The following is a 27,034-nucleotide window of genomic DNA, read 5'->3' as shown; positions in this document are numbered from 1 at the left end:
AAAGGCTACTGGCATATTTTATTATGCAGCAGGGTAATTTAATAATTCTCTGAAGTCAGAGAGTTTATTATTGTTGTCTATCTTAACATTATATCCAATATCAAAAAATCTAACAGAGAGAACAACTATTTTCTGTGTAGCCCATTTTGAAGCAGAATAACTTTAATATCTCAGCTAACACACGACTTAAGTGGATTAAACAAGCACCAAAATTACATGCTCCTCTGTGTACTATCATCTGAGGAAATCCCCATTTACAAATTTTGAATTATTCACTAAATAAAATGGGTGTTACACTTATGTGACTCTCTCTGTACAGAAGGACTGTACAAAGATAAGGAATTTTAAAGTAATATTAGAGAAAGGAAAGAGGAAGTGGAAAAAGATGAGATGGGAGATGTGATACCATGAGAACAATTTGACAGAGCACTGAAACTCCTAAGTCAAAAAAAGGCACCTGTTATAGATGGCATTCCCTCAGAATTGTTGAGATCCTTGAGAGAATCACCCATTACAAAACTATTGCACCTGGTATATAAGATATGAGGAATAAGCAGAGTCCACAAAGACTTCAAGGAGAATCTAATAGCTCCTATTCCAAAGATCACATGTGCTGAAAAGTGTGAATATTACAGAACCATCAGTTTAATTAGCCATGACTGCAAAATAATAACACACATTATTTACAGAAGAATGGAAAGTTTGGTAGAAGCCAAACTCTGTGAATATTATTTTGGATCTCCGAGATAAATAGGAATACATGAGGCAATACTGATGACAACTTAGAAGACAGAATGAAGAAAGGCAAACCTACATTTACAGCATTTATGGATTTAGAGAAAACTTTTGACAGTGTTGGCTGGAACACATTCTATGAAATTCTGAAGGTAATAGGGACAAAATATAGAGAGCAAAAGGTTACCTGCAACTTGGATAGAAACAAGACTGCAGTTGCAGGAGTCAAATCACATGAATGGGAGGCAGTAGTGCAGAAGAAAGTGAGACAAGTCATAACCTTCTGACGTTATTCAATCCGTACAACACTGATCAAGCAGTAAAGAAAACCAAGAAGAAACCTGGAAGGATAAATAAAGTTCATGATGAAAAAAAAAAAAACCTTTAAGGTTTGTCGATAAAACTGAAATCCTGTAAATTGTAACTTATTCATGTGATACTGAGGGAATTAGATCATCAAATGAGACCTTAAAAGTAGCAGGTGAGTTTTGCTGTTTGGGCGGCAAGGTAACTGACAACACCCAAATTCAAGGACATATTAAATGCAGACTGGTAATAGCATGAGAAGCTTTCTGAAAATAAACACACAAATTTTTTAACACTGAATATAAATTTAAGTATTTGTCTGGAGCACAGCCTTACATGGAAGTGAAACATAGGTGATAAGCAGTAGAGACAAGAAGAGAATATAAAATTCTGAAATGTATTGCTGTAGAAGAATGCTGCAAATTGGGTACATAGACTGAATAATTAGTGAAGAGGTAGTAAATCAAACTGGGGACAAAAAACTTTATAGTATAACTTGGTTAAAATAAGGGCTTGGTAGATAGGACGTACCACGAGGCATCAAGGGCTAGTCAGTTTGGTTATGGGAGGAAATGGTGGCGGTGGGTGTGAAGGGAGGGGGGAACTTGTAGAAAGAAATCAAGATTTGACTACAGCAAGCTGGTTCAAGTGGATATATGTTGAAATAGCCATGGAGAGAAAATCTTTGTACATCCATATTTAAATTGGATGAAGGTGGGACACAGCTGGTATAGTTTTTATTAAAAATGAAACTCTTCCAGCTGTACTCAAGATTTTATTTAAATAAAATCTTTAGTACAGCTGGAGGAGTTTCATTTTTAATAAAAATATAGAGAAAAGGCTTGCAACTGATATACTAGTATAGAAAGCTGCTTCAAACCACTCTTTAGAATGAAGGCCACAACAACTGTTCTGCCTTGTTTTTGTTAACTAAAAGCTGTTCCTTTAACAGAACACACAGGTCATGTCAATGCATCCCTTCTGACAGATGATGATAACAAAATCTGCTTAGCTCACATAGGAGCTGCTAGTTGGTGCTCGCAGTAAATAATGGAAAATCTAGACAAAAATTTGGTCACGAGTTGAGCTCAGAATCTACATCTTTGTGTGTGACATAAATTTAATGGACTGAGATTAGGGGGAGACTATAATACTGTACAAAGTTAGGAGTTTCAGAATCCATCAAGGTCATGACAGATAAGCTAAAAGTGGGGAAGATTGGGGTCTATCCTGGCATTTGACACAAATAATTTATGGAAAACACAACAAAACCAAAATCAGTATTGCCAGGTTTGAAGCTCAATCACAAATAAGAGTTCAGCATCTTAACCACAGTGTCATTTCTTACAATTTGATTTATTCATCTAGAGATCATTTCACAATAATATAGGATTTTATCATCACAATAGAATGAAAATAAAGAGGTCAAAAAATTATAAGGGCATAACCACACTCAAGTCCAAATCCAAAAGCACGGTTGTCAATGAAACACAACACTTAATGCTGAAAGTATGTTTAGAATATAACAGAGGGAAACTTTCCACGTGGAAAAAATATATCTAAAAAGAAAGATGATGAGACTTACGAAACAAAAGCGCTGGCAGGTCGATAGACACACAAACAAAGACAAATATACACACAAAATTCAAGCTTTCGCAACAAACTGTTGCCTCATCAGGAAAGAGGGAAGGAGAGGGAAAGACGAAAGGATGTGGGTTTTAAGGGAGAGGGTAAGGAGTCATTCCAATCCCGGGAGCGGAAAGACTTACCTTAGGGGGAAAAAAGGACAGGTATACACTCGCACACACACACATATCCATCCACACATACAGACACAAGCAGACATATTTAAAGACAAAGAGTTTGGGCAGAGATGTCAGTCGAGGTGGAAGAGTAGAGGCAAAGAAGTTGTTGAGAGACAGGTGAGGTATGAGTGGCGGCAACTAGAAATTAGCGGTGATTGAGGCCTGGCGGATAACGAGAAGAGAGGATATACTGAAGGGCAAGTTCCCATCTCCGGAGTTCGGATAGGTTGGTGTTGGTGGGAAGTATCCAGATAAACCGGACGGTGTAACACTGTGCCAAGATGTGCTGGCTGTGCACCAAGGCATGTTTAGCCACAGGGTGATCCTCATTACCAACAAACACTGTCTGCCTGTGTCCATTCATGTGAATGGACAGTTTGTTGCTGGTCATTCCCACATAGAATGCATCACAGTGTAGGCAGGTCAGTTGGTAAATCACGTGGGTGCTTTCACACGTGGCCCTGCCTTTGATCGTGTACACCTTCCGGGTTACAGGACTGGAGTAGGTGGTGGTGGGAGGGTGCATGGGACACGTTTTGCACCGGGGGCAGTTACAAGGATAGGAGCCAGAGGGTAGGGAAGGTGGTTTGGGGATTTCATAGGGATGAACTAAGAGGTTACGAAGGTTAGGTGGACGGCGGAAAGACACTCTTGGCGGAGTGGAGAGGATTTCATGAAGGATGGATCTCATTTCAGGGCAGGATTTGAGGAAGTCGTATCCCTGCTGGAGAGCCACATTCAGAGTCTGGTCCAGTCCCGGAAAGTATCCTGTCACAAGTGGGGCACTTTTGTGGTTCTTCTGTGGGGGATTCTGGGTTTGAGGGGATGAGGAAGTGGCTCTGGTTATTTGCTTCTGTACCAGGCCGGGAGGGTAGTTGCGGGATGCGAAAGCTGTTGTCAGGTTGTTGGTGTAATGTTTCAGGGATTCCGGACTGGAGCAGATTCGTTTGCCACGAAGACCTAGGCTGTAGGGAAGGGACCGTTTGATGTGGAATGGGTGGCAGCTGTCATAATGGAGGTACTGTTGCTTGTTGGTGGGTTTGATGTGGACGGACGTGTGAAGTTGGCCATTGGACAGGTGGAGGTCAACGTCAAGGAAAGTGGCATGGGATTTGGAGTAGGACCAGGTGAATCTGATGGAACCAAAGGAGTTGAGGTTGGAGAGGAAATTCTGGAGTTCTTCTTCACTGTGAGTCCAGATCATGAAGATGTCATCAATAAATCTGTACCAAACTTTGGGTTGGCAGACCTGGGTAACCAAGAAGGCATCCTCTAAGCGACCCATGAATAGGTTGGCGTACGAGGGGGCCATCCTGGTACCCATGGCTGTTCCCTTTAATTGTTGGTATGTCTGGCCTTCAAAAGTGAAGAAGTTGTGGGTCAGGATGAAGCTGGCTAAGGTAATGAGGAAAGAGGTTTTAGGTAGGGTGGCAGGTGACCGGCGTGAAAGGAAATGCTCCATCGCAGCGAGGCCCTGGATGTGCGGAATATTTGTGTATAAGGAAGTGGCATCAATGGTTACAAGGATTGTTTCCGGGGGTAACAGATTGGGTAAGGATTCCAGGCATTCAAGGAAGTGGTTGGTGTCTTTGATGAAGGATGGGAGACTGCATGTAATGGGTTGAAGGTGTTGATCTACGTAGGCAGAGATACGTTCTGTGGGGGCTTGGTAACCAGCTACAATGGGGCGGCCGGGATGATTGGGTTTGTGGATTTTAGGAAGAAGGTAGAAGGTTGGGGTGCGGGGTGTCGGTGGGGTCAGGAGGTTGATGGAGTCAGGTGAAAGGTTTTGCAGGGGGCCTAAGGTTCTGAGGATTCCTTGAAGCTCCGCCTGGATATCGGGAATGGGGTTACCTTGGCAAACTTTGTATGTGGTGTTGTCTGAAAGCTGACGCAGTCCCTCAGCCACATACTCCCGATGATCAAGTACCACGGTCGTGGAACCCTTGTCCGCCGGAAGAATGACGATGGATCGGTCAGCCCTCAGATCACGGATAGCCTGGGCTTCAGCAGTGGTGATGTTGGGTGTAGGATTAAGGTTTTTTAAGAAGGATTGAGATGCAAGGCTGAACTGATCTCCTGGACAGAATGTGCTGATATTTATAAAACATTGAATATTCCAGAATATAAAAACATAAGAAATTTTGAGACTCTTCTAGCAAATACAAATCTTAAATAAATAGTAACTGCTGATGTCTGAGTTTGAATTGGTGTCTGCAGCACACCAGCCAGTGACACTTAACGGTACACCACACTGCATACACTACAGCTCATGGCACTGCTCCATTTCCTAAAGAAATAGGGATCCAATGTTTCAGAAGTTCTCATTGGAGCTGACTACAGCATCCTGGATCTAGATCTTATTAGTGGTCCTCAGTTGGGAGTGCTGGTAGATCCTTGGATCCTAGTCATGTTGTTACGTCCACTTCACTGTGATGCCCTCCTTTGTGGTCATCGAGCAGGTCTTCAGTTTCCTTGAATGAGAAGCCCCCATCATAATCGGACTTCATACGAAAGAAAAGGACAACATCTCTGCACTTTTCTCGATAAAGGGGCATAATTCTTGAATTTGTATGTGATGTATGATAAGTAACAGATACAATGTGCCCAAAGTAGTGCTTTATTAGCTTTTCCGATAGTCCTATTTTCCAAACAGACATAAAAGTCCATACCAAGCCACCATGGCTGTATATCATTGGCTGGCATTATAGTGCTGTCAGTCTTTCTTTTGGGTGTCCAGGGTCCTTATGTGAAGCAGCTACCTTGTTTATTCAGTTCTGATGATGAGGTGTTTCAGTAGTCACCCTGGGCATTATCATGATGATATCCATCATCATATCGGACTCAAACCCGCGCAATAGAAAGAATAGTGTGAAGCCTGCAGTATGTTGCTCAGTTACGTTGTATGCCAATGTCACAAAGGGCAGTATTAAACCCCAATCTCTGTGTTCAACATTAACGTAAATTGAGAATACATATGCCAACATCTTACTGAAGCATGCTGTAGTGACATTCAATTGCAGATGGTACACAGTTGTTATCCTGTGGGTGGTGTCACAACGTGAAATTACTTCTCATACGAATATTTACTGGAAAACTTTTTCATGATCAAAGACCATCACGTGGGTTGCTCTTTGCATCAAAACATTGTCTTACTAGGAACTTTGCAATTTCTGGATCTCTGGCACTTGGCACAGCTTTGGTGACACCATAGTGTCTCTTTAAGCACCTGACTGCAAATGATATATTGTCCAAGTCACAGTTTGGATTTCTGAAGGATTCTGATATAGAGAAAGCTATTTACACTTACAGTGAGAATGTACGTAATTCATTAGATAATAAATTACAGGCTACTGGCATTTTCTGTGACCTGTCAAAAGCCTCTGACTGCATGAACCACAGCATTCTCCTAAGTAAATTAGAGTATTATGGTGTCACCAGCAATGCTGCGAAATTGTTTGGGTCTTATCTGTCTAACAGGAAACAAAGGGTGTTGTTGCGAAATACCTGTGCAGTAAGCAGTCAGTCTTCATCTGACTGGGAATTAATTACATGTGGTCTTCCTCAAGGTTCTATTTTGGGTCCATTGCTTTTTCTTGTGTATATTAATGACCTCTCATCTGTTCATTGCCGGATGCTATGTTTGTTTTGTTAGTAGATGATACAAACACTGGGATAAATTCTATTGTCCGATACCACCCGTCAGCTTTGACCAATGACATCATACGTAAGGCAAAGATGCTGCAATGGACAATCTATGAATGGAACAGATCATACTCGTAAACAAACGTTAGTAGCAAGCCATAAAATAATACATTTAATGTGACTATTATTTATGCATGAATTTCATTTAAATGAATTGAAGATGACTGAAGTAAATAAGAACACGAGAGCAATTACGAGTGCATATATTATATTTTCCACATGTACTGCAAAAATGATCTATGTAATGAACCGTCAAATAGTTGGAATCGGTAACTAGAAGCAACCTATGAAGGTCATTTCTAGTTACTGATTCCAGTGAACTACAGAATGCGACTAGACTTTCAAAAAATGAAAATCTTTACACACATTACTGCACACGCAAAGAAATAAAATGCAAAAATGACCAAATCCTGGAACCGATAACTATACTACACGAAAGTCACACCAGGTACAGTAGCTCCAAAACAACACTCAGTGCAACTGATACCTCAGGAATGAAATTAAAATTAAGAGCATTATAGCAAAATCATCGAAAAGGAAAACATAAATGTGGATACATAAAAAGAAACTTACCGCATATGAACTTCCAAAGGAGTCAAAGATCGAGGCTGACAAGAATGAGATAAGGGCATAACAAGACATAATAATGTTAGAAGGTGAAACTGTAACGAAAGAACCGAAATCCAGAATAACTAATGAAAAAATAATAAGAAACACAAACTGCCAGGTGTGATTGAGGTACACCCCAAATCAGTTCTACCCTACCACCCGCCCTCAATCAGATGTAAAATTTTAAAATAATAAAAAAAAATGAAACTACAAGTCAGTCACATAAACCCTCCACAGAAAATATTAAAACGGCATAAAAACCTCCCTCCAGAGAAACCAAAAAAGTAGCACTCGCACAATACAGTAACATAAAAAAAAACACAATGTAAAACAAGAAAAACGTATCAGACCCACCAACACCTAACTAACAAAACGAGGCTTGTACATTTTGCTGACTACTTTCACAAATGTAAGAAATAAACAATAAACTTTAGGAATACTCTTCCTCTCACAGTGTTCATCTAAATGGCCTTTCAAAACTGAAAGCCTTCTCCCTCCCCCCGCAACAGATTTTACAGCCCGCCTATACCCCTCGACAGTATTAGTACATGCCCCCATCTTATAATCTTTAAACTGAATATTGTGATTCACGACCAAATGATGATAACCTCTTTCACCCACCCTGTTGTACGAAGCAAACCCACCTAATGTGACTACAGAACCTTCTTCCACATATTCTTCTATTAAAGATGTCAAGACTTCCTACTTAAACTATGACCTCTGGCCCCTACAATGACCCCCTATACTTTATAAATTCCCCGCAGACTTCTCTACAAAACGAGAACCAGTCGACTACAGTGCCACACGAAACCCCTGCTTAGTGCATGACAGATTTGCAAGAATACTCATAACAAAAATAGTAGGTTAGCATGACAGTTACTTCTCGCCCAATGATTGAAAAAATTTTATAGTTGATTTACGGTCACTCATTTTCTGAAGCAGAATTTTCGCAGTAAAAACAACTGACTCATCCATAATGAAAAGCATGAGAAATCAAGAAATTAAATCACGACTATTTATAAATCACGACTACTTTCATTAACAAACAATGCCGAAAACAAATTATGAGATGAAAACAGAACAATCTACACCAAATTTTTAATATAGGCGCGTAACGAGGAAATCCAGAGAAATTATTTAATATTCATCGACAGCAATCTGCGGCACAAACAAAATAACATCACACATTAAGTCATTGGTCAAAGCCGACGGGTGGTATCGGATACTAGAATTAACAATAAGTAACAAGTCAAGTACAGATTTAGAAATAGTTGCTAATCAAATTTTCACTGATATTAATAAGTGGTTTAAAGCTAATCCTTTGTCATTAAACTTTGAGAAGACCCACTATATGCAGTTCAGAACCTGTAAGAGATTTCCTTCCAGCATTAGTGTAACGTATGAAGACATGCAGATCAAAGAGGTTGACAGTGTTAAATTTCTAGGATTAAAACTCAATAATAAATTCAGTTGGGAAGGGCATACCACAGAATTGCTTAAGTGCCTAAACAAGTCTGTATTTGCCTTGAGAATGATGTCAGATGTAGGAGATATAAATATAAAAATAACTTGTATACTTTGCTTACTTTCATTCTATTATGTCATATGAATCATATTTTGGGGCAACTCATCAAATTGAGCAAAAGTTTTTAGGGTGCAAAAGCATATGATAAGAATCATTTGTGATGTAAATTCAAGAACATCTTGTAGAAACCTGTTCAAGGAACTTCGTATTCTAACCACTGCTTCTCAGTGTACTTATTCCTTAATGAAATTTGTTGCAAGTAATACATCCCTATTTCCCACCAATAGCTCAGTACACAGTATCAATACTAGGAATAAGAAGAATCTACATAAAGGCCTAAAATCACTAACCTTGGTCCAAAAAGGGGCCCAATATTCAGGAACACATTTTTAATAAATTGCCAGCAACCATTAAAAACTTGTTCAGATAAAGCATGGTTTAAACAGAGTTCAAAAGACTTTTTGATAGGCAACTACTCCTAATTCATAGATGAATATCTTAACAGAGACTGTTAAGTCAGCCTAAGTTAAAATATCTGTTAGATTTCAGTTCTGACAACACTTGGTCACAATAGTCAAGATTAGGTATTTTGCATATGATAACTTTATTAACAGTGGATAACAGTGTTTCATTCTGACAGTGTGTTCATTCTGTAAATATTAGCTGTCCCATTTTACTGCATTGCATTAACTTATTTTTGACTATCTCCTGACAAATGATCAGGGTAGTAAGTATTATATTCAAATGTTTTATGTTTTTATGTCATACTTTCTGACCTGTTCTACACCCATGAGAATCATCTCATTTTTAGAGTCTATGGAACGAAAACAATCTAATCCAATAACAGATGCAGTGCTCACTGAAGACTACTATCCTTCGATTCCCTTTTGTTGATTTCAGGAGGCCCTCAAGAGATTAACTTCAATTTGTTGGAATGACACTGTTGCACGTGGGATTGGTACCAGACGCCCCAGAGCTAGCTACTGCACATACTTTCATCACTGGCTTACAGTGGCTCACATAAAATCTAACAGATCAATAGACCCAGCCAGTAATCACTGCATCTGATTGTCTAGTTTTCACGAATCCCAGACGACCAGATGTTAGAGCATAGAGGAAATACTTCAGGATACCTAGCCATGGATGAGCTGGCATGACAAGCAAACATTTCTGCTCCACTGGCTCATAGTGCCTCTTACTCAATGCACCGTTTCCTAACTGGAATTATTGTTTGGTCATACATCCTCGGTATTCAGCAGAGCTAGATTCCCCCCATGTTCAGCAGCAATGACTGCGATTTCATCCATGATGCTGTGTTCCACCAAAGAATTCCTTGAAACGTATTCGGCGTCCTTGTGGTTGCAGCCACTTTTGTATACTACCGTGACATTGTACACCTGAAACCTCAGTGCCCATCTCACTTGCTAACCCAATAGAGGCTTCAAGCTCATCAGCCAGTACAGAGAATGGTAATCTGTCACAATAGTGAATTATCTGGCAAATAAATACGGCCAAAACTTGTTGATGCCCTAGACAACTGCCAGTCACTCTTTCTTGGTTGTACAGCAGTTCATCTCAGAGTTTGAGAGTACTCTGGAAGCATAAGCTATAATCTTTTCAGCAAACCTGCTGAACCTGCAGTAGAACTGCACTTATCCCATAACTGTTTGTGTGGGTCTGAAATTCTGTGTCGTCATATGGTGCTGGGACTGTAGAAAATGTTAGTGCCTCGTTAAGTGGAAGGAAAGATCATACATGCACCTCCCTACAGTAGTTCTAGCAAGGGTACGCCTTGGTATAGAAGTCTTTTATGCATTGACAGTAGTATGAGAACCTTCTGAGAAATCTTCTTACATCACAAATGTGCTGACGACTCGGAAAATCTGGAACTGTTCTTACTTTACAAATAAAACAGTTTCTGCAGAAGCCACTTTTTTCTTCTGCCACTATACAGTTAAGTGGTTCGCACTATAATCTTCAGGTGGACAACTGTTAGTTTACATAGCTGGTGATGGTAACAAGTATAACATCTTTTCACATTAGCAGACCAAGGGTGCTGTAGATTATGTTGCACCTTTTGAGGAACAGAAAAGACGTAAAAAGTCTGCATACTACTGTCTGATTTATGTCCTCTCCACTGCACATTACATTTACACTGTCATTTGTCCCCCTGAATGTGAGATCGATGTCTCAACAACTGCTCTGCCTCATTCCGTTGGTCTCTATCACATAACGTTCTTTGATTTACACTCAAGTTTCTCCAGATAACTTATAACACAGAACAAAATTTAGTGGTTCCATCACTGCATACGCTATGTGCACCCAATACTCAAGCAATACCCAAGAATGTGTCACACAAGTGTTCTATATGTGGTCTCCTTTACGGATGAACCACAATTTCCTAAAATTCTCCCGGATTTCATACTGCTTTGCAATATTATCCACACTACTAACGCCATGTATGAACATTATCGGATTGTTTTTCCTACTCATATCCATTAACTTATATTATTCTACATTTTGAGCTAGTTGCCATTCATCACACCAACAAGAAATTTTGTCTAAGTCATCTTGTATCCTCCTACAGTCACTTAACAACACCTTCTCATACACCACAGCATCATCAACAAACAGCCACAAATTGCTGCTCGGCCTGTCTGTCACATCACTTATGTATATAAAGAATAACAGTGATCCTATCACACTTTTCTGGGAAAATCCTAATCTTACTCTAGTCTCTGGTGAACACTAGCAGTCAAGGACAACGTATTGGGTTCTATTACTTAAGAAGTCTCTGAGCCACTCACATATCTGGGAACCTATTGCATACGCTTGTACCTTTGTTAACAGTCTGCGTTTGAGTACCGTGTCAAATGCTTTTTGGAAATCTGGAATCTGCCTGTTGCCCTTTATTGATAGACCACAGGGTACAATGTCAGAAAAGAACAAGCTAACTTTCACACAAGTGATGCTTTCTAAAACTGTGCTGACTTGTGGATGTATTTCCCTTCTGAAGGTAATTTATAAAATTCAAACTGAAAATATGTTCACCAACTCTGCAGCAAACTGATGTTAAGGATATTGGTCACATGGGACTTTGCGCTGACCAAGAGATTTGGGGGTGGGGGTTTCTTTTGTTTCTCTACTGGGACTTTTGGCTATGATGTTGCTGTCATCAGCAAACAGTACTTTTTCTCCATGTCTTGTGCTGTCTACAAAGTCACCGATTTGCATTAAGAGTAGAACTGGAGCCAATATAGTACCGTAGGCAACACCTGTGTTTATCTGCTTCTTGTCTGACAGTTTTTTTACTATAAATTTACCATCATCTACTATCTCTACCTTTCACACCCTGTTTTCCAGACAAGACTGTAACTAAATGTTTACTATTCTTCTTACAACTAGCTGCTTCTAACATGTTTAGTAGTATTTTATGGTCAACAGTGTCAAAAGCCTCAGATAAGTCTAAGAATTGCCTGTAATACAGTCATCCTTGTCAAGAGCTTCAACTACCACTTTTTTAACTTTGTAATGGTCAATATTGTACTTCTCCCACTTCAGAAACCAAACTGGGTTTGAAACATCCTGGCAGATTAAAACTGTGTGCTGCACCGGACCAAGACTCGAACTCGGGACCCTTGCCTTTTGCGGGCAAGTGCTCTACCAACTGAGCTACCCAAGCATGACTCACGCCCTGTCCTCACAACTTTCAATTCCGCCAGCACCTCGTCTCCTACCTTCCAAACTTCACAGAAGCTCTCCTGCAAACAGCATTTACCACCTAAGCCACGCCAAATGTGTTTGATATGTTTAGGAAGTTACTAATTTCACTCTCAACACCTGTATTAATATTCAGTAGTCACATACTATTATATTAGTTTTGAAGGCCAACACTCTTTCTGGGAATTCAATTAATTTCACGAAAAAAAGTACCTATGTTATCTATGTTACCACCAGATAGGCAGTACATGCAATGAATGAATAACTTCTTATAGCTGTCTATCTTTGTTGGTTCAATTCAAAATGTTTATCTACACTAATTGTGATTACATCATCTTTAGCTTTAAAGTGTGTGCCACCTCTGATATAAACACATGAACACATCCTTTAAAGAGGATCAATAAAAGATTGCGGTACCACCCGTCTGCTTTGAAACGTTACATAACTTTGTTATGTTGTACGATGTCATGGTGGCGCAGCATATTTTTTTTAATGGTTTGTGTTTGCAGAGGGCATTATGCAGTATGAGATGGCACTCCCTAGCATGGGACACTTGTTTTTAAATAGCTTATAAGTGCTGTTAGTAATTCATACCTCTTGACCGCTGTTCGTGAGATTACATAGGTAGAGTTTGTGGCACTTTGCTAGTGAGCTATATTAAAGCTGGCAGTTATAGGGAATAGGTTTGTTTCCGGGTTTGGAAATATTAGTGTGGTTTGTTGTTTATGGTTGGAGATTTAATTTTATGTTTTGTATTTTGTTCGTTATGGATATGACAATGAAGTTCATGAACAGGTTCCTGCATCCTCAATGGGTGACAACATGTTGACTATGATTAAATTCCTACAGTTGTTTGGTTTCATTACAGAGTATGTGAAGTGTTAGGTTCATGGTGAGATTGACCAAATGTGCTGGATCTCAGATCAGGGTCTAGTAGATGTGATTTTGTCAACAGAATAATGTATGATATTTTATCTGAAGGGGTTCCTGGTCTGAGAAGTCTAGGTTACCCAATAAAAATATTGTGTTGATGATATATTATTTCTGCTATCATTAGATTGCTAGGTTTACGTGTTGGCTGACTTTGAATGGTAGGTGTGTTTCTTTTTACTGTAGTATGTATGAGGTACGTGCATTTATGTGCATAATTTTGTGTTTTTGGTATATCACAATTACTATTAATGCAATATTTTATAAATTTTTTGGTTGTGTTGTTGGTAATGATGTTGGACTGTGATTGGTAGGTATTGTGGAGTTTGTTTTACCTACACTAGTGAGGTTAGGTTTCCGAAATTAGCTATATGGGTGAGTTTTGGTTTTATTACTGCGGACATCATTTTGGTTATAACGATCAAATGAAATTTCCTGCACTACGTTTTGGAGCTAAGAGAGGGTTTGTGGTATTGTGAACTTCATCTACATCTACATCTATACTCTGCGAGCCACCTTACGGTGTGTGGCGGAGGGTACTTATTGTACCACTATCTGATCCCCCCTTCCCTGTTCCATTCACGAATTGTGCGTGGGAAGAACGACTGCTTGTAAGTCTCCGTATTTGCTCTAATTTCTCGGATCTTTTCGTTGTGATCATTACGCGAGATATATGTGGGCGGTAGTAATATGTTGCCCATCTCTTCCCGGAATGTGCTCTCTCGTAATTTCGATAATAAACCTCTCCGTATTGCGTAACGCCTTTCTTGAAGTGTCCGCCACTGGAGCTTGTTCAGCATCTCCGTAACGCTCTCGCGCTGACTAAATGTCCCCATGACGAATCGCGCTGCTTTTCGCTGGATCATGTCTATCTCTTCTATTAATACAACCTGGTAAGGGTCCCATACTGATGAGCAATACTCAAGAATCGGCCGAACAAGCGTTTTGTAAGCTACTTCTTTCGTCGATGGGTCACATTTTCTTAGAATTCTTCCTATGAATCTCAACCTGGCGCCTGCTTTTCCCACTATTTGTTTTATGTGATCATTCCACTTCAGATCGCTCCGGATAGTAACTCCTAAGTATTTTACGGTCGTTACCGCTTCCAATGATTTACCACCTATGGCATAATCGTACTGGAATGGATTTCTGCCCCTATGTATGCGCATTATATTACATTTATCTACGTTTAGGGAAAGCTGCCAGCTGTCGCACCATTCATTAATCCTCTGCAGGTCTTCCTGGAGTACGTACGAGTCTTCTGATGTTGCTACTTTCTTGTAGACAACCGTGTCATCTGCAAATAGCCTCACGGAGCTACCGATGTTGTCAACTAAGTCATTTATGTATATTGTAAACAATAAAGGTCCTATCACGCTTCCTTGCGGTACTCCCGAAATTACCTCTACATCTGCAGATTTTGAACCGTTAAGAATGACATGTTGTGTTCTTTCTTCTAGGAAATCCTGAATCCAATCACAAACCTGGTCCGATATTCCGTAAGCTCGTATTTTTTTCACTAAACGTAAGTGCGGAACCGTATCAAATGCCTTCCTGAAGTCCAGGAATACGGCATCAATCTGCTCGCCAGTGTCTACGGCACTGTGAATTTCTTGGACAAATAGGGCGAGCTGAGTTTCACATGATCTCTGTTTGCGGAATCCATGTTGGTTATGATGAAGGAGATTTGTATTATCTAAGAACGTCATAATACGAGAACATAAAACATGTTCCATTATTCTACAACAGATTGACGTAAGCGAAATAGGCCTATAATTATTCGCATCTGATTTATGACCCTTCTTGAAAATGGGAATGACCTGCGCTTTCTTCCAGTCGCTAGGTACTTTACGTTCTTCCAGAGATCTACGATAAATTGCTGATAGAAAGGGGGCAAGTTCTTTAGCATAATCACTGTAGAATCTTACGGGTATCTCGTCTGGTCCGGATGCTTTTCCGCTACTAAGTGATAGCAGTTGTTTTTCAATTCCGATATCGTTTATTTCAATATTTTCCATTTTGGCGTCCGTGCGACGGCTGAAGTCAGGGACCGTGTTACGATTTTCCGCAGTGAAACAGTTTCGGAACACTGAATTCAGTATTTCTGCCTTTCTTCGGTCGTCCTCAGTTTCGGTGCCATCGTGGTCAACGAGTGACTGAATAGGGGATTTAGATCCGCTTACCGATTTTACATATGACCAAAACTTTTTAGGGTTCTTGTTTAGATTGTTTGCCAATGTTTTATGTTCGAATTCGTTGAATGCTTCTCTCATTGCTCTCTTTACGCTCTTTTTCGCTTCGTTCAGCTTTTCCTTATCAGCTATGATTCGACTACTCTTAAACCTATGATGAAGCTTTCTTTGTTTCCGTAGTACCTTTCGTACATGATTGTTATACCACGGTGGATCTTTCCCCTCGCTTTGGACCTTAGTCGGTACGAACTTATCTAAGGCGTACTGGACGATGTTTCTGAATTTTTTCCATTTTTGTTCCACATCCTCTTCCTCAGAAATGAACGTTTGATGGTGGTCACTCAGATATTCTGCGATTTGTGCCCTATCACTCTTGTTAAGCAAATATATTTTCCTTCCTTTCTTGGCATTTCTTATTACACTTGTAGTCATTGATGCAAGCACTGACTTATGATCACTGATACCCTCTTCTACATTCACGGAGTCGAAAAGTTCCGGTCTATTTGTTGCTATGAGGTCTAAAACGTTAGCTTCACGAGTTGGTTCTCTAACTATCTGCTCGAAGTAATTCTCGGACAAGGCAGTCAGGATAATGTCACAAGAGTCTCTGTCCCTGGCTCCAGTTCTGATTGTGTGACTATCCCATTCTATACCTGGTAGATTGAAGTCTCCCCCTATTACAATAGTATGATCACGAAACTTCTTCACGACGTTCTGCAGGTTCTCTCTGAGGCGCTCAACTACTACGGTTGCTGATGCAGGTGGTCTATAGAAGCATCCGACTATCATATCTGACCCACCTTTGATACTTAACTTAACCCAGATTATTTCACATTCGCATTCGCTAATAACTTCACTGGATATTATTGAATTCTTTACTGCTATAAATACTCCTCCACCATTGGCGTTTATCCTATCCTTGCGGTATATATTCCATTCTGTGTCTAGGATTTCGTTACTGTTCACTTCCGGTTTTAACCAACTTTCCGTTCCTAATACTATATGCGCACTATTTCCTTCAATAAGCGATACTAATTCAGGAACCTTGCCCTGGATACTCCTGCAGTTTACCAATATTACGTTAACTTTTCCTGTTTTTGGTCTCTGAGGACGGACGTTCTTTATCAACGATGCTGATGTTCTCTCTGGTAAGCCGTCAGGTATTTTATCGTTTCGCCCAAGGGGGGGTCCCTCTAACCTAAAAAAACCCCGTGTGCACGCCACACATACTCTGCTACCCTAGTAGCTGCTTCCGGTGTGTAGTGCACGCCTGACCTGTCTAGGGGGGCCCTACAGTTCTCCACCCAATAACGGAGGTCGATGAATTTGCAACCATTATAGTCGCAGAGTCGTCTGAGCCTCTGGTTTAGACCCTCCACACGGCTCCAAACCAGAGGCCCGCGATCGACTCTGGGCACTATGCTGCAGATATTAAGCTCAGCTTGCACTCCGCGTGCGATGCTGGTTGTCTTCACCAAATCAGCCAGCCGCCGGAAGGAACCAAGGATGGCCTCAGAACCCAAGCGGCAGGCGTCATTCGTTCCGACATGTGCTACTATCTGCAGCCGGTCACACCCAGTGCGTTCAATAGCTGCCGGAAGGGCCTCCTCCACATTACGGATGAGACCCCCCGGCAAGCACACCGAGTGCACACTGGCATTCTTCCCCGACCTACCCGCTATTTTCCTGAGGGGCTCCATAACCCGCCTAACGTTGGAGCTCCCTATAACTAATAGGCCCGCCCTCTGTGACTGTCGGGAACTTGCCGGAGAATCGGCCACTGGCCCAACAGGCGAGGCATCCTGTGGTGGCTCGGAAACGATGTCATCACCACTAGGAAGCACCCCGTACCTGTTGGAAAGGGGTAAGGCAGCTGCCACGCGGCCAGATCCCACCTTCGCCTTTCGGCCAGGCACGCGCGAGCCCACCACTGTCCGCCATTCACCCTGGAGTGATGGCTGACCGGTAAGATGCTCGCTGCCGGAAGACGCAGCGACATCAGGGGTTCCATGTGATTCCAAGGCCACCGAAGTAGGCATAGGTCTCACCACAGTTGCCCCAACGCCACTACGAGCCGACGCCTGCGCCTCGAGCTCGATGAGCCTAACAGACAAAGCCTCCACCTGCCCCCGAAGAGTGGCCAATTCTCCTTGCGTCCGCTCACAACAACCACAGTCCCTACACATGACTATGTTTACCCTACTCTATACGGTGACAAATTCCCAAGATAATCTTCTGAAGAGCTACTCTGATAATCAAGAAACACTCACTGAAATACGAGACGCGAAAACTATGCTAGGTTTTCCCAGAAAAACTATTTAAAAGCTAAGCGCAGCAAATAAGTACAAAATAAATTTCTCTCCTAACGATCAAGAACTGTTAGTTTCTATGCAGAGCAGATAAACACAAATAGAATCCCTTCCTTAGTGGAAGGTCGTAAACAAAATGCAAAATAAACGCTTTATACAAACAGTACTCGCTGCTGCTGGTGCTCTCGCTCTGGCTGTCACAAGACAACTGCTGATTCAAGTGACTAGTGGCTAACGGCCACGAAACAAACAAAAGACGGTTTTAGGGCGCTTTCTGTTCTAAACGATCAAGAAAACACTAAGAAATCTAACACGAAAACTACGTAAAGTTTTATCAAGAACTGTTAGTTACTATGCAGAGCAGAAAAACACTAATAGAATCCCTTCCTTAGTGGAAGGTCGTAAACAAAATGCAAAATAAACGCTTTATACAAACAGTACTCGCTGCTGCTGGTGCTCTCGCTCTGGCTGTCACAAGACAGATCAAGTGAATTTTCAATACCTTTTTTTATTATTGGTTTTGTTTTTGGTTGCTGATGATTTTGTTTGCTTTATTTTTTGCATCAGTGTTTTTTTTGGTATGTCTTCATTATTAGAATTGTTCTATATTTAGTTTGTCCCCTCCCAAACCCCCTTAATTATCACAGTTATCTCACAAGTTTCATGTTATTTCTGCAATTAAAAATTTTTCCATTATTTTTGTCTCTTTGTATGAGTAATGAGTGATGTTATGGGTGCAGTTGTTTACCAAGCAAGAGGTACATAACAAGTACTGCCACCATACAGGTGTAACCACGAGGCTGGCATTCCTCAAGTCCATGCAGCAGCCTCCAGATGGCCCTCACAAACCTAAACCTCTTCCTGCTTCTGTGCCACTTCCTGTAGCGCACTGATACTGTAGACAGCTGCTGAATGGAGCACTGTCAACCATGGACTGCATAGTTTCTGCCATGTACTGCTGGACACGGAAATCCTTTCACTGACAGACATCACAATACAACATATCATGGACAAACACAAACAGTAACAAACCAGCAATCAATCAGTTCAGTACCTGCATTCCATTCATTACAACTCTCTGAAGACTACCTTCTGGCTTAGTGGTTGCTATTTACAGAGTAATTGGACTGTAAAAAGTGTTTGCAACATAACTATTTAGCAGACTGCCAAGAGACAGCAAAATTATTAGATATTACTGTACTAGGTTTAGGATATTAAGTGCCACACATCGAACTGTACCAAAGTCTCATTTTGTAAAACACTCTTAATACATATTATTAGTTATTTCTTACGCTGTTGTCACATTTCTGTTTTAGTGTACCCTATCAAACAAGTGTTAAGTGGCAAGTGACCAGTGGCTGCCATTAATGAATTAGGCCTATAGGTTTTCTGCTACTGTTGATGTCTGAGCTGTATTTATAGTAGCATTCAGTTACCACTTTCACAAGTGCCATTTTCTATACGCTTGACGAAGGGTGGCCACCACCTTGATGACATCATGGATCAAAGCCAACGGGTTGTATCGCAATCTTTGGTTTACAGTAGCAACTTGCACATTCATATGATGATAGCACAATATGCTGTTTATCCTTGTTTCCACACCAGTGCTCTATAATGCATACCACTGAGCTGTTCAAAGGCTATAATTCAACTTCAAACTGGTGTTCCTTTTTTTTAACAGACTGTCAATTTTTATGAAAAACAGATAATGCAGAGCAAATTTCTGTGCTGTTTGCACTCTTTGGTGTTGTACATTCTCTCTTCCATACACACACTGAAGAAATCTCTAAACTGGTTGACATACTTAAGGAGCCTGATGTCAGGGTTTATATATGTGTATATACTAAAAAAGGCTAATTATCCTATGAATGACAATAGGTATTTGGCCACATATGACACCACACCCAACTGCTATACACTAATTCACTTCCACTCCTACTGAGGTGCAGACCATGCCTAGTATAGCCTCATCTCCTGACAGCCCCATAGGCACTAGTGCAATGTGTGACCGGACAGCAGTCTTTAGTGCCGTCTCCAACCCTGCATCATACAGCACTGTCAAGATCAGGCCATCTGCCACTAGAACAGCTTAACCTTGCACACATTGTTACAGATTCTATAGCTCACCATCTATGTAGCATTATCCCCCTATCCCTATCCAACCAGCAGTTCCCCACTCCACCCACCATCACTATAGTAGCTGATCAACTTTCCTGAAATCCTTTTCACAGAGACCCCCTAAACCTTCAATCACCTAATTCAGCACTCGGCTCGAAAATGGTGGTGACCTCATACTCCTCTCCTAAATTCGACTGTAATTGAGGGCCTATTGCTCTGCCACGATTCCTACACAGCAGCAGCACACTCTTCTTCATTAGGTTATTCCTAGCCTTCTTACTCACACATTTACTGACACACATTTCCTACTCCTACACAATCTTCAAGCATGTCAATTTGGCAGTTGGAACCTGTTACAGATTGACATCCTCCTGTTAGCCTTATTATCAACAGCCACTTCTTCCACCACCTCCTCCTCACTAGCCCTCTCCTGGCTTCGTCCAAATGTGCCTGAAGGGGAGAGATCTTCCTTTTCTGCTCCTCTATTAACCTGTTCATATTGCATATTTTTCAGATGCACAAGAGTGTCTCAGTAACCTCCCGAAAAGTTCTCCTCACTACATTCCCATCAGTCAAACCATTTACTACAGCTCCAACAATGCATCACACTATCTACTTTTGATGTCAACTCCACAGTTTCCATTCATAGTCAAATGAAATATCCATAGCAAAGGGATAAAACACTAAGTATGTGAAACTAAAATAATATTCTGAGATTTTAACTAACAAAAATTCAAAGCAACAAAGAAAAAAGTCACTAGTGCAGATATCCAGAGCAAAAGGTACGTATGAAATAAGCATGGATGAGCACAGTTCATTGGTCCCTGAGTGCAGTATGTTAACAAAAGTCATACATACATAATGACTATTGGAAATTCAGTATACAGGTAAAACCTTAGTATAGTAATCACTAAACATAGTGAAAAGGTGTTTAAAAAGTGAGACAAAAAATATAACCAAAACTTGTGTTCTGATCAGCATTAAAATCACACTGAATAATTATAATTAATACAATAAATATTAGTAAAATAAAATAAAAGTGTGTCTTCTAAATCAGGAAACAATCATACAATTTTTGACAACTGTTTTATGTCAACTTCACTGAACCCACACGTTTTTAGATCTTTGCCAAGTGAATTCTACTATATGAACACATCACGAGTCGTAGGATATAACCGCTCGGGTAGACTAATGTTGCTGAGCCTACAAAAAAACAATTTCTGTCCCTCAAAAGAAAGTACTTGGTATTCTCCTTTAGTGTCAGAATTAACACTGCTAATACTGATGATAGCATGTCATAACTATCATTCAAAATCAAGCAGTACACTATAACCAATTATCACCGATCTATATTTATACTCTGTGAGCTGCTATACAGCATTTGAAGCAAAATACAATGAGTATCAGTTCTCATTTTTCACAGGCAAAAGATGAGGTGGAAAGCAGACTAGACAATCTCTGTAAGAAGTAGCACGAACATCATGTTATGAATTACCTGAAATAAGGTTACTCAAATGTCACTACCAGCCATGAGCCCGAGTTTTCACTGTTGCTGAAATTCAATCCAAGACAATACAGTTAAGTCGAGTATAACTGTAAAGAAAGCATCACTCAGATACCTGATTGAGAGACTGGTACTCAATATGAACACAAAACATCTGTTAGACAATGCGTACCCATAGCATTTACTCAGTAAATGTTGCGTCCCAGAACATTTCCGGAGAACAATGAAACAGAGGCTTTATGGCCTTCACTATTCTACGCAGTGAAGCTCCTTCAAACACAACACAAACATACTGGCATTGTTAGCTTCGACGGAACGAAGGAAATAATATATATTTTAACGTCTTGTCAATATCGAGGTCATTAGTGACAGAGCATATGAACGGATTATGCTAAGGAAATCGGTCGCGCCCTTTGAAAGGTACTATTCCGGCATTTGCCGGATGCGATTTTGGAAAATCGCGGAAAACATAAACGTATATGCCCTGACTCGGGTTTGAAGCGTCGTCCTCCCTAATACCAGTCCAGTGTGCTAACCACTGCGCCATTTCGCTCGGTATTAGCTTCGACTACTGAGTCACATTTTGAGGGCGTAAGTCAGAATCCTACTCCAGCCTAACAAGGACAAAATACTAATTCCGGAGCTTAATTAAATATTAGTTTTTTCGGCCTATGCCGATTTATTCTTAAGCATATTAGACTGATGACAAAAACTATTCGTTTCAACTATAACACTACTCACGAAAATAGTAACTCACATGTGCAAAACAACTACAACACTTGTACACACTACACAGTACACACCGGTGACACCAACATCACCTATCACAGAACACCTAATCTCGAAGCTGTGAAGATAAAACCGATACGAGTGTATCGATTATCACAAATGTATCTACTCATCGACATCCAACTATTGCAGCTGTCATGATTACCACGGCCTTTATGTCCAAAATTCCTTGATGGCTGGGCTCCATACTTCCGAAGCCCAGTTCAAGTCACGTGAAAACATTCCACTATGCCATTTCAAATGTTAGCATTAAGACGCTTCGTTAACGGACTGTCACGCCATGTCAGTGTTGGGGATATGTGAACAAACTTTTTCCAGCGTGCATAGTGGCGCACAAGATATGATGTGCAGAGTGCATTAGACTCTATGGAATATACATGTTCCGTGTTTGTTGGGGCACCATAATATAATTTGGTAGTCAGATGTATTAATATGTGTTGTGCCAATAAAGCATAAGTTTATTTTGTCCCTTAATCGTGTTACCTGTCATTTAGCTGCATTAACCTGCATAAACTACAACAGGTTATGGGCCCAGGTACTGGATTAAAGAAATAATCAGATTAGATTAGATTAATGCTAGTTCCATGGATCATGAATACGATATTTCGTAATGATGTGGAACGAGTAAGCTTTAAGGTGACGTGTATTTGCGCAAAAGGTGTGCGGAAGTTCGTATGAACTTGGTGTACGCTATACGAAGAAGAGAATAACTGTAAAATGAGTACAACACAGATACCGCAAATAGCGCGGCTTGTAGGGCGCGAAAATTACGTGACCTGGAAATTTGCCGATGAGGCGTATTTGCACCTGGATATCTTATGGGACATCGTAAACGGTAAATTGACACCTACGGAATCAAGTTTTGCTGCTAAGGATCGTAAGGTGAAATCAAAACTAAGCCTTTTGATTGATCCAGTGAATTATGTTCATATAGAAAAGGCTACGTCAGCAAATGAGGTATCGCACAAACTGAGAAACGCATTTGAAGATGGTGGTTTAACCAGAAAAGTAGGATTACTTCCTGAGCTGATAACCACAGGACTGAATAAGTGTAAAAGCGTCGATGAATATGTTAATAAAATAATTTGAATCTCCACTCGTCTGAGGAATATTGGTTTTGAAATTGCGGATGAATGGATTGGAACTTTATTGTTAGCTGGACTACCTGAGAAATATTCGCCAATGATTATGGGTTCGGAAAGTTCGGGAATATCCATTACAGCGGATAGTGCTAAAGTAAAGATTCTACAGGACGTGAAGAATTAACCAGATTCTAACGCTTCAGAAAAAGAAACAGGGGTCGGCTTTATACTCTAAGTACAAGAAGACGAAGCCAATAAGATGTTTCAGATGCCAGAAAATTGGACATATTGCTTCAAAGTGTAACGAAAAGTTAAGTATAAAAGAAAAGAAGCATGTTAATTCTAGTAGTCCTGAGAGAAAGACTACCGATAAAGGTAAGGCATTTTCTGTTTTTTACTTTTTTAATGAAGCGAGTGACGGTCATGCAGAAAGGTTCCTAGATTCAGGAGCATCTGTGCACATTACCAAAGCTGCGTCTGGTTTGTATGATGTTCAGTCAAGGACTGACATTGGAATTTCTACAGTTGACGGATCTAAGTTAAGGTGTGAACTCGCAGGAAAAGTGGATCTTAATTTGCTTGTGAATGGGCAAAAGGAAATTGTTACTGCTCATGATGTACATTATGCAAAGAATATCGCAACTAATTTGTTGTCAGTAAGTGAAATAGGAAAGCAAGGGGAAACTACAGCCGTAATTTTTCCCGGGGACATGCAGCTTTACTGTATGATTAAATGATGATGGCGTCCTCTTGGGTAAAATATTCCGGAGGTAAAATAGTCCCCCATTCTTATCTCCGGGAGGAGACTACTCAAGAGGATGTCGTTATCAGGGGAAAGAAAACTGGTGTTCTACGGATCGGAGCTTGGAATGTCAGATCCCTTAATCGGGCAGGTAGGTTAGAAAATTCAAAAAGGGAAATGGATAGGTTAAAGTTAGATATAGTGGGAATTAGTGAAGTTCGGTGGCAGGAGGAACAAGTCTTTTGGTCAGGTGATTACAGGGTTATAAATACAAAATCAAATAGAGGTAATGCAGGAGTAGGTTTAATAATAAAAAAAATAGGAGTGTGGGTTAGCTACTACAAACAGCATAGTGAACGCATTATTGCGGCCAAGATAGACACAAAGCCCATGCCTACTACAGGAGTACAAGTTTATATGCCAACTAGCTCTGCAGATGATGAAGAAATTGATGAAATGTATGACGAGATAAAAGAAATTATTCAGATAGTGAAGGGAGTCGAAAATTTAATAGTCATGGGTGACTGGAATTCGGCAGTAGGAAAAGGGAGAGAAGGAAACATAGTAGGTGAATATGGATTGGGGGGAAGAAATGAAAGAGGAAGCCGTCTGTTAGAATTTTGCACAGAGCACAACTTAATCATAGCTAACACTTGGTTCAAGAATCATAAAAGAAGGTTGTATACATGGAAGAAGCCTGGAGATACTAATAGGTATCAGATAGATTATATAATGGTAAGACAGAGATTTAGGAACCAGGTTTTAAATTGTAAGTCATTTCCAGGGGCAGATATGGATTCTGACCACAATCTCTTGGTTATGAACTGCAGATTGAAACTGAAGAAACTGCAAAAAGGTGGGAATTTAAGGAGATGGGACCTGGAGAAACTGAAAGAACGAGAGATTGTAGAGAGTTTCAGGGAGAGCATAAGGGAACAATTGACAGGAATGGGGGAAAGAAATACAGTAGAAGAAGAATGGGTAGCTCTGAGGGATGAAGTAGTGAAAGCAGAAACCGATCAAGTAGGTTAAAAGACGAGGGCTAATAGAAATCCTTGGGTAACAGAAGAAATATTGAATTTAATTGATGAAAGGAGAAAATATAAAAATGCAGTAAATGAAGCAGGCAAAAAGGAATACAAACGTCTCAAAAATGAGATCGACAGGAAGTGCAAAATGGCTAAGCAGGGATGGCTAGAGGACAAATGTAAGGATGTAGAGGCTTATCTCATGAGGGGTAAGATAGATACCGCCTACAGGAAAATTAAAGAGACCTTTGGAGATAAGAGAACGACTTGTATGAATATCGAGAGCTCAGACGGAAACCCAGTTCTAAGCAAAGAAGGGAAAGCAGTAAGGTGGAAGGAGTATATAGAGGGTCTATACAAGGGCGATGTACTTGAGGACAATATTATGGAAATGGAAGAGGATGTAGATGAAGATGAAATGGGAGATATGATACTGTGTGAAGAGTTTGACAGAGCACTGAAAGACCTGAGTCGAAACAAGGCCCCGGGAGTAGACAACATTCCATTAGAACTACTGATGGCCTTGGGAGAGCCAGCCATTACAAAACTCTACCATCTGGTGAGCAAGATGTATGAGACAGGTGAAATACCCTCAGACTTCAAGAAGAATATAATAAAGCAGGTGTTGACAGATGTGAAAATTACCGAACTATCAGTTTAATAAGTCACAGCTGCAAAATACTAACGCGAATTCTTTACAGACGATTGGAAAAACTGGTAGAAGCGGACCTCGGGGAAGATCAGTTTGGATTCCGTAGAAATGTTGGAACACGTGAGGCAATACTAACCTTACGACTTATCTTAGAAGAAAGATTAAGAAAAGGCAAACCTACGTTTCTAGCATTTGTAGACTTAGTGAAAGCTTTTGACAATGTTGACTGGAATACTCTCTTTCACATTCTAAAGGTGGCAGGGGTAAAATACAGGGAGCGAAAGGCTATTTACAATTTGTACAGAAACCAGATGGCAGTTATAAGAGTCGAGGAGCATGAAAGGGGAGCAGTGGTTGGGAAAGGAGTGAGACAGGCTTGTAGCCTCTCCCCGATGTTATTCAATCTGTATATTGAGCAAGCAGTAAAGGAAACAAAAGAAAAATTCGGAGTAGGTATTAAAATTCATGGAGAAGAAGTAAAAACTTTGAGGTTCGCCGATGACATTGTAATTCTGTCAGAGACTGCAAAGGACTTGGAAGAGCAGTTGAACGGAATGGACAGTGTCTTGAAAGGAGGATATAAGATGAACATCAACAAAAACAAAACGAGGATAATGGAATGTAGTCAAATTAAATCGAGTGATGCTGAGGGAATTAGATTAGGAAATGAGACACTTAAAGTAGTAAAGGAGTTTTGCTATTTAGGGAGTAAAATAACTGATGATGGTCGAAGTAGAGAGGATATAAAATGTAGACTGGCAATGGCAAGGAAAGCGTTTCTGAAGAAGAGAAATTTGTTAACATCGAGTATAGATTTAAGTGTCAGGAAGTCGTTTCTGAAAGTATTTGTATGGAGTGTAGCCATGTATGGAAGTGAAACATGGACGATAACTAGTATGGACAAGAAGAGAATAGAAGCTTTCGAAATGTGGTGCTACAGAAGAATGCTGAAGATAAGGTGGGTTGATCACGTAACTAATGAGGAGGTATTGAATAGGATTGGGGAGAAGAGAAGTTTGTGGCACAACTTGACTAGAAGAAGGGATCGGTTGGTAGGACATGTTTTGAGGCATCAAGGGATCACAAATTTAGTATTGGAGGGCAGCGTGGAGGGTAAAAATCGTAGAGGGAGACCAAGAGATGAATACACTAAGCAGATTCAGAAGGATGTAAGTTGCAGTAGGTACTGGGAGATGAAGAAGCTTGCACAGGATAGAGTAGCATGGAGAGCTGCATCAAACCAGTCTCAGGACTGAAGACCACAACAACAACACGACATCTAC

At 40.5% G+C, this 27,034-nt stretch overlaps 1 protein-coding gene across 4 annotated transcripts in view; it reads right to left on the bottom strand.

Moving 5' to 3' along the window:
- LOC126194749 (integrator complex subunit 8) overlaps window positions 1-22,524 on the bottom strand; it is a 164,160-nt gene extending 141,636 nt beyond the window's left edge. Inside the window, exon 1 of one of the 4 annotated variants that reach the window (XM_049933020.1) lies at window positions 22,393-22,524. The gene's annotated coding sequence lies outside the window, so the exon portion shown is untranslated. Of the gene's footprint in view, window positions 1-6,353; window positions 6,598-21,449; window positions 21,470-22,215; window positions 22,313-22,392 lie in introns of those variants that run through there. The other 3 variants (XM_049933019.1, XM_049933022.1, XM_049933018.1) reach the window with 3 other exon arrangements.
- Window positions 22,525-27,034: the final 4,510 nt, after the last annotated feature.

This window comes from Schistocerca nitens, chromosome 7 (assembly GCF_023898315.1).
Source record: "Schistocerca nitens isolate TAMUIC-IGC-003100 chromosome 7, iqSchNite1.1, whole genome shotgun sequence".
Lineage (NCBI taxonomy): Eukaryota > Metazoa > Arthropoda > Insecta > Orthoptera > Acrididae > Schistocerca > Schistocerca nitens.
This window is presented reverse-complemented; position numbering and strand designations above follow the sequence as displayed.